The sequence below is a fragment of the Spodoptera frugiperda genome, chromosome 6, assembly GCF_023101765.2.
Source record: "Spodoptera frugiperda isolate SF20-4 chromosome 6, AGI-APGP_CSIRO_Sfru_2.0, whole genome shotgun sequence".
Taxonomy (NCBI): domain Eukaryota; kingdom Metazoa; phylum Arthropoda; class Insecta; order Lepidoptera; family Noctuidae; genus Spodoptera; species Spodoptera frugiperda.
In genome coordinates this window covers 5,024,051-5,040,769 of record NC_064217.1, presented here as the reverse complement: position 1 = coordinate 5,040,769, position 16,719 = coordinate 5,024,051, and the positions used below count along the sequence as shown (strand labels likewise).

General features: G+C 34.5%; 1 protein-coding gene across 3 annotated transcripts in view; it reads right to left on the bottom strand.

Moving 5' to 3' along the window:
- LOC118267589 (uncharacterized) overlaps positions 1-14,216 on the bottom strand; it is a 236,205-nt gene extending 221,989 nt beyond the window's left edge. For 2 of the 3 annotated variants that reach the window (XM_050694351.1, XM_035581660.2), the window contains exon 1: positions 13,650-14,216. The gene's annotated coding sequence lies outside the window, so the exon portion shown is untranslated. The remainder of the gene's footprint in view (positions 1-13,649) is intronic. The other variant, XM_035581662.2, reaches the window with a different exon arrangement.
- Positions 14,217-16,719: the final 2,503 nt, after the last annotated feature.

The following is a 16,719-nucleotide window of genomic DNA, read 5'->3' as shown; positions in this document are numbered from 1 at the left end:
AGCTGTTCCTTGTCTGGCAAAGTACGTTAAATGTGTTGATTTCGAAATCAATGTAAGAAATTGTACTGTTTGATCTTGAATCTAAAATCTCGTAATTGAACTTAGTAATAAAAATCTTTATTGTGCATCGCACAGAAAATCTATCAGTCTAGATGAATAAATGTTACACTGTACATTTCATTGTAATAAAATATTTGCATTGCATTTTACAACACAAATATAAAATGTTTGCAAAGTTTTAACCAATTGCATATGTATCTATGTACCTGTTATTTATAGTCCACTACTTTGAGGGGATATCTGGTCACCACCCACATAATACTCCTTTTATGTCAGGTGAGGCGTGGTCGTATACTGGTACAGTGTATAGTTGTGCCGTGGGTGTCCGACCACGCAAAAATCACTATTCAACCCTATGCGAGTTATTCTGCAATACCTACGAATTCAATATTTTCATCTACGCGTATTATTTCATCCCGATTCAAAGCCGTACAAATTGGAATGTTTTGGTCAATGGAACGTACGGTATTTTTGAATTTAAACATGTATTTAATTCAGTGTAATTATTGGTACAGAGATTTAAAGTATGTGGATGATTGTGCATTCATTATCGATCTGTTTTGTTATTTTACAGCACTATAAAATACACTCATTATTATTATACCCTTCTAGTAGTGTAGTAGGGACTGAACCATTTGAAATTGTTTTGAAGAAACAGTTACTTAAGAAAAAATATCTTTTAAGGAAATTTTAGTGCAAAGAAATGTTAAAATAGTTTTTAGTGTCACGGAACTGTTTCAACAGACCCATATCACAAGGGGCTGTTTCGGCAGATTATTTAAAAAGTATCACGTCTGCTCAACCTTATAACGCAGAGTATAACTACTGAATGACGTCACCAGTCATTAGTATGTACCAACAGCTTACACAATTCTTCCATCAAAGTATTCTAATGACATGTAAATGAAACGAAGTCGCGTGTACTACCAAGCCTATTACTGTGAAAATATAACAGTGAATCCAAATTGCTTATAGACCTTACCATAAAGTTTTATGGTACTTTCACTATAAATGTGTTTCTTCATAGTGTTTTATGTACCGAAATTATCATGGATGTGGCTTAAAAATAAACTAAGTTTTTATGTTAACTCATATCTCTTATGGGTTTTCTATTCAAAAAAATAAATAAATATTGTGATAAAAAATTCTTTGTGTATTCCACCAAAAGAGTTGATTACTAATTTATATTACTATTTGAGTATAATCTGTTAAAGTAATCACCAACATCAGCGCCTCTTTACTCCATCTGACTAAAATAAACGCAGATTTTTTTTAATTCTTAGCTCCAATGTGGTAAGTATTAGAGAAACATACAATTTTCTAAACATTTCCCTTCTAACAATAGAGTAAGAACAAGAATAACTCAACGTTACAAAGATACACCATCGTTCGCAGCACAAACTTTTAAAGACAAACCCAGTGGGTAAAATTAGTGGTTATTTCCAAAGAAAAGTCTAATTAAATATTAAATGAGTAACTAAGTACTTCTTTCTCAACTTGGCTTCTTAGTATCGACGGAATATCGAAATTTCTTTCCAACCTCGTAACAGCTTAAATTTTTAATCGCTTTATTGATTGACTCGGTAACTTTGAAGTTTTATTATAAAGAGATTTTTTAATTAAAGCGTAAGTAGCATTTAAGACCTAAAATTTAGATTAGGTAGGGTCGTGTAGGTCAAATTTAATATTAAGTTTTATGTACTTAAGTATTTGTGGAACCTAAATGTCAGAAGTTAATGTCTGCTTGGGTTCATTCAGGCAATATGAACTTACTTAGGTCAAATTAAAGTAGGTTTCGAAGTTTCCAAAGTACTTAGTTATAGCTTAGTTTTAGATGATTCATTATAACTTTTACATCTACTACCTTATTGATTGAGTAAATGCAAGTATGATTACTGTTAAGAAAAGTATTTTATTATTGAGACAAGCGCGCCACTACCTCTCAAAACTGCTGCAACTCATGTAAGCCAGGATCTACAGCAGACAGAAACATTAAAACATCGGAACACTGAAGTCCGGCGCGTCTTAGAGACATGAATAACTGTCTTAGATGCCGCAACGAAATAAGTCAGAAGATATTATTAGAGGACAAGAAAAACACGACATTTTCCACTCCCCTCTGTGAATTTAATGTAGGACACAGAATAAATTAAGCCTAAAGGCACAGAAAAGACTGCACAACTGGGAGTGGCCCATTAGCCAAGCACCATGGAGATTTGACTGAAAACTAAGTGTGTTATATGTATTATCTGTTAAGAAAAGTATCTAGAACATTATTATTTCATAATTTTTAAACTATTTTTGATGTTTGGCAAGATTTGCCTCCTATAAAACATTAAATAACTTTACCTGACGAACAGAATGCCATAATGCTACATTTTGGACTAAGTAACAAAAATATACCATAGCCAAGTTTTAATGTACGACACTTAAATAAAAACCACATTTAAGTATAATCCGACCTCATGGCCCGTAATATAATAATGTTCGGATGGGCGTGCCGACAAAATGGCGAACATCGAAACGACCTTTTTTCATGCATGCTTTGTTTATTACCACGTAACAATAGAAATCAGAGTAGGTACACACGTTGGATGTTGAAAAAGGTATTTGTTCAAGTGATTATCCTCATAATTGGTTTCGCACCATGATTCTCATGCTATAAAATTAAACCTTCTAGAGTGAAATTACTTACTTTGCTTTATAATTCCACATTGGGCACATTTAAGTTCAATAAAAGTCATGCCTTATATCACAAAAACTATATTAGTTTACTAGGTTAGTTTTTCTCCATCCATTCCGCCTAACTCGGGAGAAGTCTTCACCCATGAATGACTTCTCCTCCTTGACCTCTTACTAACTAAAAACTACCCCGCTCCTACTCCTGCTTTTTGAAACCCGCTAGGTAGTCCGCAGCTCCGGATCACTGATAGTTACATTCTAAAACATTCGCTATCCAGTTTTATTAAAGAAAGTTTCAATTGTACTAATGTTATTTAGATGGTCACTATTATTATTTCCAACGAAAATACTTAGCACAACGCCCAAGTAACAATGAATCGCAACATCAGGAGCAGGAGAATCGCACTACTCGTACCTAACAGATGAAAAAAGACAATCAGATGATGTATTACGTAGCTTTCATAACACGAAAGTACCGAAAACAATACATCACACGTGCTATCTCAAACCAGAATTCTCTCAGTATCATGCTTGTCTAATAAAATAAATGGGAAATGGATATTCTCTGGTAAAAGGCAGGTATGTAATTGACAATGTGTTTCAAGATAAAAAATGTAAGTAACTTTTCTAACGCATTTATGTGTATTCGACATGTTTTACACTTTAATTATCAGAATCTTACACAACGATCTTTCGAGGTTGTTGGGGATGGTCTATGTTCAGCAGGAGACATCTTGTGACTGTTGATGGCATAGCAATCGCATCAATAGAGTAGATGACTAATTTTTATTTTAATGCCCTTAATGTAGATTAATTTAAAACATTACAACAAATACTTTCCCTACATAGTTTCACTTAACTGTTACATCTGCGTAGCAAAGCTACATAGCACATCTCTGATGGAAAAACACCCTTATGCTAAACAAAATGAATCAGTTCATTTCTATTTATACACCATAGGGAAATATTATAAATCACTTATTTTTACATAGCTCTGTATCAGACGCGATCCCGGCGCGATCGTAATAAAATTCCATGGTAAATGCCAACAAGCCTGCTATGAGCCCAACATGGGTAATTAAATTCTATCTGAATTCGCTAAACGAATGTAAAATGTACATACGAAATGTTGCAAATTTTTTCCTATGTTTATTACACATACATTTCTTTGTACGATTTCTGAATATACATAGGTTATTTAGAATAAGCACTTGAATAGATTCCAGTGTTTAAATTCAATATAATAAGTATTATTATTCATTAAAAATTCTGATGAATAGAAACTTTAAATTCAAAACTTCTGATTTGTATTCCCATTTAAAACGTTACTGATAAGTCGGTTCGTCAGTTACGAGTTGAGCCTCGAATCCCCAGTCTGCGGTCTGGAGACACACGTATGACCAAACTAAGGGTCCCAGAGGACGGACCGACAAGTCACAATTTATGTAGATAATATTAGGGTACAGCTGAGTAATCTCACACAAAATGAACGATTATATTCCCCAGACAATATGGGATTAGAGTAATTTAAATTGTTTGCAGTAAACGATTCAACGAATGTTGTAATAGAAAACCCTTTATTATTTGATTTTAGACTTTAATATGGTTGATATATGAGTTCTTGTTACTTTATACTGAATTATTATTAAGTTAAATTCTTCGAAAGGATAAACCTGAGATATTGAATTGACTTTCTACTAGCTATATATGTTGTCAATATGTAAAATGATATGACAGGGTTCCAACTCAATGATTAATTAAATGAAACTATAAGTATTTCAGCCTTTATGCGTATCAAAACTTCGAGATAGTCAATGGACAAATACCAACTGCGTAACAAAAAATAAATGATACTGCAAATACTATAAAGTCTAACAAATATGGTAGGAGTTGTTTTTTCCTGACTAACAAACGTCGTCATGTGTAGAAATATCTTCTTTGGTATTATTGACTTTTAGACATTTGATTGGAAAGAAAAGTCACCTGCTATTTACTTCACGTTTTCATGTCTAAAACTGACCCTCTGAAACTAACCAATACCCCGATAATTACCCCAATTAGAAAAGAAACACTACTAAACTGATATTTATGGAAATACTTACAAAAGTATTGAATGTAGAAAAGCAATAAATAAACTGTGCCAAGAGGAAACTAAAATAACCGAGTGTTGCCTTATTTCTTGAGTATATCTTGAAACAATCTATTCTTAGAACGCTCCCGTCGTCGAAGAAAATTACGCTATATAAATAAAAATCATGCAAAGTGAGAGCTATTGGCTCGATATTTATCAATAAGTAAGAAGATTTATTTTATTCCCTTATTTTTCTGCTGTTTACGTGAATTTTGCCTTTTGAAATTCAACTGATTTTATTTTATTTAGTTACCTTTTTATTACGACAGAATTTATTTTCTAAAAGGTACATGTACGTCTTTCTTTCTTTTTTTTTAATGGGAGAAAATTTCTTTTCAGACTCTTACTGACTAAAAACCTGTGTATCTATCTTTCTATGGTGGTGTATTAAAACCAGATCAAAATCAGTTCAGCTGTTTAGGCGGTTTTATACATTAACATTTTCAAGATACTTAACAGAAAATTAAGATTCTGTTTAAATATTTCACTTGGGTACGAGTATTAAAAAATACCCAAAAGTACAAATACTATAAATGGTTAAAGCAACACAAAACCTCTCCGAAAATAAATCGAAGCGGCCACAAAGTTGCTTAAAAGCCGCTTTTGGTATTAAAGTTTGATCAAATGTTTGTTGTAACGAATCCTTTATGAGCTTGGTTGAATTTCCCTTGTAATCCATGGTATTAACGAATCTCCAAATAGCTTGAACATTATCAATAGCTGTGCTGATCAAAGATATAAGAAGATTTCTCTTGAGAATAACAAATATTTACTCTACTGTATTCTCAGATTTTTTGATTATTTTTTAAGTTATGTTTTAAGACGAGATATTTGATTGTTTGTTTTTGAATCATAAACAATATCGGTTATCTCTCAAGTTCTTGAAATCTGAAAGTATTCTTTATTAACTCATAACAAGGGATGAAATAAGGGTCGAAAGTTTTTAGGTATACTTGGCGTAAAATATCTAGAAACGCAAATTGACATTTAGTAGGTCAGTCACAAAGGTGGGTAATCCATGCGAGAAAAGCCTTACTTATTACATGAAATATATTAACAATTTGATTGTACCATCTTTTCGGTTTTTAATGGCGTTAAGAATTGGCAAGCTTAATTGTTTGATCCTTTTACTTATAGTATTTTTAACACAGTTGTCATCTAAGTTCAACTATCAAAAATGAAAGAACAAACAAACATAGCCCTTAATAGCAGAACAACAGTCATTACAATTCTACCAATACTAACAAAAACCACATAGAACAAAAGAACCTAACTGTTTATTTATTTGGAGGACATTTTTATTTCCATTGGTCTACGAGACACACGTACGAAATTACCTTTGTCACCGATTGGCTAATCTCGTTCGTACGACGTCATATTTACTTTGTATATTAGGACAAAGATCCAAGCAGGTATGTTTGGAGAGGATCGATGTAGGCAATTTTCGTGTGAGTGCCGCGAGAGGACGCACATTACTTTTATATACATAAGTGTTTATATACCACTCACTTCTATCTTACTTATTACAAAGAGACAACAAAATACGTAGGTCTAATTGCAATTACAAGAAAATGCTTTGTTAGAAGAAAATGTAAAGCAATTAATATCTCATTTTAATTGCCTCTCAAATTAAGATACCTTGAATTCTATCGTCAAAAGTCGAAAGATGATCTCTCGTTACTTTAACGATTATTAGAATGTTCTCAACTCTAGATAGTTTAAAGTTATTAAGCAAATATCTTGCATTGTTTCAAAGACTCGTGGAATATTATAAAGTTGGTGTAAACTTCGCTATTCTCGTTCACGCTGCATCTATTTGTGTTTGAAACGTTTTGTCAAAGTTCTAGGAGCTGTCTTGCCGCCGACCATCTTTGCAGTGGTTTTTGGTAACTTAACATGAACTTATATTGTTAAGTTTGCACGTCCCAAACTAATCTTAGAATATTAAAAGTTTCACTGACATTTTACAAAGGTTTGACGTGTTATGGACGTGCGAACATGACAGGGTATTGATGACTTGTTAAACTTTATGTCAAATAGATATTCAGTTTGTGTAAATGTGTTTATAATATTTGAGATAACTTTAGAATTAATAGACATGTCAATCTATTTATTTTCAAACTTGTGCTTTTTGAGAACTTATTTTAATTCGAATAAATATTGCATGAATGACATTTAAAGTCAGGTCGAATCATAAATGCGTAAAATAGCTTTTAATGTCAATCAATGCGCCTAGGGCAAGCCTATCAGCAGTTTATGGCACTACTACCTTTATACGACATTTGTATTAAGAACGTATTTTCTTTGAAATTCAGTCGTGTCTGGACGAAGTTCAATCAATCATCAAGGATGTTGCAGAGATAATATTACTCGCTTCGTGCACTTAAATGAGGAAACGAGAGGGCTAGTGTAGGTATTACCTCAGTGATTGCAGGAAATAAAACCTTAAGAAAACGTTAACAAAAGATTCATTTTTTCAATGTTACTTATGATCGGTATGCTCCTACTTTGGAATTTTTACTTCAATGCTAAGAATTTTCTTTGATACGATTAAGTTACTTAGAATTAGACGATAAAATTACTTTATTATTCTACTAACAAAAATGCTAACATTTTTGGAATGCCTAGAAGGAAATTTGAAGTATTTTTAGCATTTCTATGTCTATCTTAAATGTGTAACTAGGTCCGCTTTAGTCTTCTCGTCTTTTAAGGTTACGGCGATAAAAAGGATCAAATGTCTTCTAAAATAAAATTGTCTTTTATAACAATAGGGACTCCTAGGCGTTCCTCTATGAGTCTTAATACAACTGACTATCTTTCTATTAATATACCTTTTTTTTTTCAGGGGGAAAATCATCCAATGACTTCTCCCACCTTGGGCGAGGCGAGAGGGAGTGTCAGACTCTTACTGACTAAAAACCACCCCGTTCCTTCTCCTGCTTTTCGAGCCGGAGCCCCGGTAAACCCGCTAGGTAGTCCGCAGCTCCGGATCAGGCATCAGCCCTACTGGGCCCCATCTGTGGTGGTCTGATGGCTCTTTGAGGCGCGCGCGGAACGCTACGCGCCGTACGCACGGGTTCTATTAATATACCTACGCTTTCATTTAAATAAACAATTATAACTTGTATACCGAAGGCCTAAGGGTTCTAATAGTTTTTATATTTTCGCTGTGTTCAAATTATAACTGTGCTTTTTCTTATTTTATTACCCTTTTGCAAATCTTTTTTTCTATACACCCTATCTATACATATAATAAAATCGTAGAAAAGTGCTGTCTGTACATTGAAAATAAAAATAAAAAAAATAGCAGGGGTTATTGTTATGTCGATGTCGAACCCAAAAATGTAATTAACTTTTTTTTGTCTGTTTGTCTGTTTGTCTGTTTGTCTGTTTGTCTGTTCGTCTGTGCGCGCTAATCAGTAAGAAATGCCGTCATGCAAACCAATTTTTCATGAGTAAAGAAAGAAACCTGCCACAAATTCTTGGAAATGTTACCTATTGGCATGGGAGCATGGTACTCGTACATCCTGATTTGATTAACAAACCATTGAAAGCATGCGGAATTCTTGTATTGAGTCTTCCAAGATTCTTACATTACATTCTTTTTGAACAAAGGTATTTCTTCGCTATGTCTAAGCGTGCTTTGTTAAGATTTTTAGTATGTATTTTCCCAAAATGGTAGATACAATTTGACTAGAAGGCATAAGTACTTGTACTTAATGTAAGTACAATAAATGTACAAATTTATCCTCAACTATTGGAGATTTTCAAACATTGTATCAAACATTGTATCCATTGTATGTATATATAGTATACTAATAACCTTTTTTGAGGAGGTAAAATTATGAAGAGACTTTTCCCGCCTTGGGTGAGGCGAGAAGGAGTGTCAGACTCTTACTGACTAAAAACCACCCCGTTCCTTCGCCTTGGGTGAGGCGAAAAAACCACCCCGTTAATACTCCTGCTTTGAGCCGGAGCCCCGGTAACCTTTATGTTGTCCGCAACTAAGTACGAATTTGATTTGTTTAAAACAGTACCAGCTTCTTCATTTGATATTATTTTAATACCAGCATCTACATATTTTCAGATACAAGGCTCATTAAGTCATGTCTTTTATTCGAGGCTGTGTAATATAAGTCACGTATATTGTATAGTAAAGTCTTTGAACGTCATATTTCTTGTTACATCCCGGCAAAATGCCGCTACTAACTACGGTGGCATCAATGCACAAAGCTCTAGGCATTACCGTGAAAGTAACATCAAAGAGGCACATTTTACATCGCAGCTACCTTTAGGCATGGAGGGGGAAAATATAGTGAAAAAAAATTAATAAAGAAGTTCCGGTTTAATTATATAACATTATGTGGTACTGAACACAACTGTTAGATTTAGATTTTTAAATTAACTATAAGAGTTTTATTATATTTTAAAAAATATTTGAAAGAGTAGACGACAGCACCTGATGGTATGCAATTAAATTACTAACCCCTAAAAGCCCATGGACACCCGAAACACCAGACGCGATACAAGTTCGTTTCCGGTCTTTTGGGGATTAGAAATTTAAGGGTTGATGGGGAATTGGGTATTGGGAACGATTCGGAACGACACAACGAAATACAACACAAGCGTTGTTTCACGTCGGTTTTCTGTGAGGCCGTGGGTGGTATCACTCCGAGTTAAATATTTGTAATTAGTGTTTACTTTTAACTAGTCCGAACCAAATTACGGTTTCAAATTAGTAACATAATGTACGTATGCCAATTTGTTTTACACGATTCTGACAAATGCGACCATTCAAATTGAGTATCAACATTAGTATCATAATCATCAACGTCCAATCTATCTCAGAACGCCCAATGCTAAACATAGGCCTTGCTACATAGTCTCCAGCAACGGTGACCTATTATATCCAGCGACAAGGGGCCATAAAATAATATGTATAAATAAATATTTACATAACTGAAAATATAGACACACAACCATGGGACTCGTCCTCACTCCATTGGTGACTGGCTAATATTTTGACCACGTCATCTGGTAATCTCTAACAGTTCGTGCGCATATGGTAGTGGAAGAGATTTAAGGCACCCACTGTTGAATATAAATCATGGTTATATGCGGTTTACGCAGTTATAGTGTCAGGAAATATTATATGAGAGACCTTTAGTACAAGGTTTTTATTTTAAGGGATGCTGTTGAATAACAGAACCCTGATAAATATTAACTGGAACTATCTATACTGGTATATGTTACAGATTCATGATATGATAAACTTTTTTAATATCCGTTCCCTAAAATCTCATCTTAAACTATCTTTCACAGAAATTTACTCAAAATCGGTTCAGCTGTTTTAGAGATAAGCTGACACATACGTTGACGAAAACTGTGAGTATTAATTGTTATTTTTGCACTTCGTAAACCAATTATTTTACCGACGTACTATGCAATATCTAAACAGCATCACATTATATAAACCACAAGTCCTAACCCCTCTATTATATTGTGGTCGTGTAGTAAATAGGTAAGTATATATTACGTAACTGTGAATAACCACAGGTTATTAAGATCTTCACTTCATAAACTGCACGGAGCAAGTTATCAAAAAGATTCTCTCTCTACATGAAATAATCCGATAACGTGTCCTCCAGGGTCCAGTGAATGAAATGCGATTTTCTTTAGAAAATGATACGTATCGCATTAAATTTTCTTTTCTATCTCATGTCTTGTTTGTGAATACAGCTTAAAATAAACCCATGTATTAAAGAATGGACTACATTCTAAGACTTTTTTTGAGTGGGTTAAATCATCCAATGACTTTACCCGCATTAAGCGAGGCGAAAGGGAGTGTCAGACTCTTACTGACTAAAAACCAACCCGTTCCTACTGCTGCTTTTCGAGCTACAAACCTGGTAACCTACTAGATAGTCCGCAACTCTGGCGTTCTAAGATTGCGACCAGCAACGGAAAGGCGATAAGTATCAGTAGACAATTCTCAATGACCCAACTACCATTTACTAATTATTAGGATTAATATGGCGTGCCTCTGTCAAGAAGATGGCGTTTGTACAGCAGCAGACATAATAATATGATGATAATGACAGTTAAATTTAAAGTCAACTAAATATGTACCTTCGAATTATAATTTTAAAATGCTTATTCGAGACTAAATTTGTCAAAAAACTGCATAAGTAGCAATTCAATTAAAAGTAAGAGACCCAAAAACACAAATCAGAGGAAATCATTAGCTGATCAAAAATACCACATCTATTTTAATAGAAATACACAAAAACAAACTAACGACTTTAACATTGATATGGAGATAAATTACTTTACGCAAGAACTTTCAACATTTCAGTTCGACGGACCAAGCTGGTGAGTTCATAATTTAATTAAAATTAATTTACTGCCACGCAAACTATCTGAGAGTTTCTCTAACAAAATATTTGTATGTATAATAGTAGTGTGTTTGTTAACGACAAAATAGATGACCTTGGAAGGTTATTGAGCAATATAATCACGCATTAATTTCGCGTTTAGGAATAGTAGACATTTAATGTATGCAATTCCAGTTTTGATAGCTGTTATCGAGTTTAATATAAAGGCGACATAATGTATTCGCATTGAATTTTCAATTGATCTTAAAATGATATAAAGCTACGCCTTTCCGTCTCGAATGAATAGACAGAAGTGTATAGATATACATACAATCTAATAATCTCTTTTCAATACTTATGTTCTGAGTCCCATGTAATATGCAATATTAGTAATATTGCGCAGCAGTCATATTTGTGATCTATAAAGGTAAGCGTCCACAGGCCTGCATTGTACGCATCGTACGCATCGGACAGATCGCTTCAAACGGATCAATTTTTCAGGCTGCGTCTACTATTTCGGCAGCGCTCGGACTGTCGACGTGAGTATTACCAATCGGATTGCCAATGCCAGTGCCACTTTCACTCGGATTTTTGGGATTGATATTCCGTATGACGTCATCGGTACGTATTGCATGTAGGCATTGCCGCTGATGCGGTCCGTACAATGCGGATCAGTGGACATAGTTGTATGAGTTTCTTTAGAAGACAAACTAAAAACCGTTGCGCACGATGCGTACGATGCGTACGATGCGAGCCTGTAGACGCTTACTTTAAGGCAATGAGCAGTTTATAATTGACCACCTGACAATAAGAAACTTGACACATATTGTGTGAAGCAATTGTTTACCAAATCGAATTCAAAACCTTCATCAAACCACAGCATTAGATTTATTTAAAGTCACCATGTTCATGAAATAGTTTCCTCAACGATTTGTAGTTGTGTTCAAGCCAATTTCAAGCATTTAAATTTATTCAATCCATAATATCATATCATTGTGTGTAATCTCTGTGATTATTCATTGTTTAATGTTAATAGCTGATAAACCGCCAGGAACCCTATGAAAATTATTATGCAGAGTTCTTGAAAAAGTGACGTAAAATTTAATATCCTCATATTATATGAACTTTGTATATTTTAGTCTTTGCGTGCAAAGGTTAAGTGGCTGCCTTCACTTTTTCTATCTATAAAACTTTTATTGGAGATACACAATACGTTTATAATTTCTATTATATTTTTTACAATCTCTACTATACATTTGAAACGGTTTTTTGAGGTAGTAATGGATTACCGACGTTGATACGAATAAACATTAATCTTTTTTGTTGAGACCTCAAAAATTCTTGGTCTAATGGTACATTTTTTATCCGTTCCTTTGAGTTAAGTTCATTGTATTCAACTATAATTATATTTTATTTTAGTTTCTTAAACTTTCTCGTGATTGTCGGCTGTTTCTTTTTGGTACTTTTGACCCACTTTTTTTTTTTTTTTTGACGTGGTCATCCAATGACTTTACCTACTAAGGATTTTATTTCAAAATTGTCCAGTAGGTAGAAAGTGGAAAACAGTGTACAAACAATTTTTATTTAATTCTAGTATTATAATATAAGCTAATAAAAAACCGAAATAAAATTGATATTTATTAAATGATTATTTACTATATTGCTTCGTTTGCGGGTTTGGGCCTGTTTTTGTTAGAGGATTATGTACATTTTAATTTATATTATACCTATAATACTGATGAACTATATACTAGTCGATGAAATTATAAATTTCTTATTTTTTTCACTACTGGATACCACCTTTGTCATGTAGCCTGATTGAAAGTAATTACTGTAGCCTAATCCTCGTGGACACAAAATAAATTGAAAACCAATGTGCAGGTATTATTGTAGATATTTTGAATGATGATCCATAAAATAGTGACCCCTTTACCAATTTATTAGAACAATATAATTAACTATATAATTAACTTTAAGTGATTAAACGTTACAGTGAATAGCCAAGCACAATCCGATTAATGTACCCGTGTGTGTTGCCGGCGGTGTGGTGGACGCGTTATTCAGTTAGCATTGTCTAAGTGCACGAGACAAAGATATACACTGTCTCCTCGACGAGCTGAGGAGCCGCGATCGCAAATAGGTGCACTTACCTGTTGAATGCCAGCCTATTACGTTTTATTCTATTAGACGACGACTTACTCCCATACACAAGCTGCAGATTAGGGTGAAGTAACTCAATTAAGCTCTGTATAACTTCAAATGCTGTGGGATATTTATGTGACATTAACTCTAATTTATTACCCCAACTTCCAAAAATATTGCCATTAAAGTAATTTATCGCTCTAAACGTAGTTATTTCACCCCATATAAAAATTATTCACGGTGATTTATAAGTCACTTACCTGTACTCAGCAAGGATCCACGATATAACGAACGATTTTACAATTTTACAGCGACGTATATATATTTATTTAATTCAGAATTCTCTAATATAATAAGTAAGTAGTCAACAGGTAACACAGATGCGAGTATCAACAACAGTTTCTAAATATCTCAAAAGTTACAACAAGTTACAACGCGCCCAGTATTATGTTACTGAGAGAGCCGTCCGTAACAATAATAACACTGACAGGAAGACGAAACCAAGCGTATGTGGGAGTGAAGAGAAGGCAGAGAGGAAGCGAAGAGTAGGCATCACAGGTAGCTCGAGATCAGCTCAGAAGTACAATGTAACTAACCGAAACGAAACGAAACCAGGAGAGACCGGACACGGCGAGTAGTGGCAACACGCGCGACGTGACTCGAGCGAGTTCGGTTGAGGTATGAAAAGTCTGTTAGATTCAACAAGTGGTTTGCGAGCGCCGGCGACGAGCCCCGGCTCGGAGGTCCTCGCGGCGGGAAAGCTCGCCCGCCAGTGGCCCGAGCTGCGCCTGTCGACTCCCGCCTGCCGCGGCTGTGTGCGTGCGGGACCTCGCTCCGCTGTGTGCGCGCGCCGCTGTGTGCGTGTATGACGCGCCTACGGGTCTGGCGCACAGGTGAGCCCGGGCCGACCTCCAGCCAGCTCGTCCCTGTCCTATCTATACCGCTTTTACAATGAAATGGCTCGGTGAACACAAACTACCTGCGTGCTACATTAGCGGACGCATAGCTCCCATAAGTCGCCCACTTTATTCACTCAGCTTTTTGTAACGAGCTCGTAATACAAGGTAAAATTACTGCTGCGATTGTTGGTACATGAAAAGGTTGAATTCCTCGCACTTGTGGAGTGCTCAAGCGAAACTTTCGCGTGCCTTACCGAGCTTCGGTACATATTTATTTAGTAAGCCTCTCTCGCTTGAACATCATGAATAGTTCACATTGCATTGTACTGAATAATTTTATATTAATTTGGATTGTTTAATTAAATAGCGGCGAGTTAATTACATTGTTACGTGGCTGTCAGTCTGCAAAAAGGTTTTCTGTTGCACAAAGTAATTTTAACCTTTTAAAACATTCTGTTGGCATTTAGTTTGAAAATTGTTTCTGTAGTGCCTCAAGCAAATTTAATTAACATTGCATTTTCATGACTTGCTTTTACCTATGCACCTGTGTTTGTATAACGAGTAGTAGTAGATCACTTTCTGTAAGTATCTAATAAATGTACTGAAGTAGCAGAATGCCGAGTAATGTAATTTCACGCCAGTTATGCTCTACGCGCGTAGCAAGACTACAAAGCTACGCCTGACACTAATTCGTAGCAGACGCTTGTAATCTGCTTTTCTTGCTACGCCGTAGCAGCGTAGGGAAACGTTACACCGAACGGTGGCGTGCGCTACGACTTTTAAACACAATTTACTTTAATGGTAAATTCACACACCGTTTATACTGTAAAACATATTTATTATTATTACAACTTCATAATAAATATTCTGGTATAAATTAAAATACCACCGTGGGCAGATAATAACTTTAAATCAATCAATGTCAGTTTCACACAGTAACGAGATTGATAAACACTGTTCTAGAAACTTATTTAATTTATACTATACAAAGAAGAAAGGAATTTTGATTTATAATAAAAGAAGTTATTTGATACTTAATTTAAAAAGATAACATGTTAAATAAATATTACCAAGATTTAATAGATAGATGTATTCCCTCGGTACAAGATGAGTGTCACGCATGACTTTGTCGATGATGCGGACGGGTCTGACTATAAAGCAGTAAGGTTAATGTTTGATTACCGGGCACATTTTATTTGAAACTATTCATAATTTGTGTTTTTTCTTCAGTGCTAATATAAAGGTTTTTTAGGGTGTTGGCAAGAAGTTAAAGTTTAGACTAGCTTGTGCCAGTGACTTCTCACGCATGTAGGTAAATAGACGATGTCTGTTTTTCCTGCTCTTGTGAGAATTTTGGTAAATACTCTCTTGTGAGTTCTCCCCTACATTCCTTAAGGAACATACATACATGTTTCAGCTTCTTAGTCCAGTAGTTTTGACTATACGTTGTCGGTCAGTCACTCAGTAACGGAAGAGTTTTACATGCACAGAAGATTTAAAGACCTCAGCAGATTTAGAAACGTTAAATAAACACAATAAATACATACTATTTTATTTCTTTACAAATACGCTTCTTACCACTTTTAGTTTATTAATTACCATTTTTTTCTACTTATTACTTATAGTAACTTATTCCGGTAACTCCGACCATAGTGATCAAAAAACGGTATTTCAGTTCGTATTCGGCAAAGATACAAACAAAGCTATATATTTTTTAACTTTTACAAACATACTCAAAATGTACTTACCTACATAATTATTAACATACAATTATTATAGAGTTAAACAATGTCTTTGATATTATTATACATAGACAAATATTAACAATGAAAGTGGACTCCATTGTTTTCTTTTAAAACGAAAAAATAATAATATAACGCCCACTCTAAGGAGTTAATGTTCATTTGTCTACACCCACATTTACTTGATGGGAGTATGAAGTTTCAAGTAAAGTGAGATCTCTTTCATTTTGTGATAATGGCTTAAGACATGAGAGTTACCTATGTGTTGTTCTATACTAGCTTTCTGTCCGTGGCTTTGCCTGTGCCGAATTAAGTTTTCATCTAGACTCTGGTAGAGGTGTTATTACCTTTTTCTGATTAAGGACTAGTTTTTTAATTCTTGTTATGTTAGAGACCACTATTAGTATTACTTTTTTCATGTGACTATTGGAAATTTCACACAAATATAGTGACTTTTGGATTATTGAAATTAGTTGCTCCTCTCAGTTGTCTCCTTTGATATAAGTTTGTATGTGTATTTTTTTTTCATTTCGCGGACCATATTTTGACTTTTGCGGGCAATTAGTTGTCCACGGATCACCCACCATAACGACTATTTACACAGCCAGCGCATGGTAATGACCACTGTTGAAATAAAATCTTATTTCCACTTTTGCAATACATTTTATTTTTATGATGATTTTAGTCAC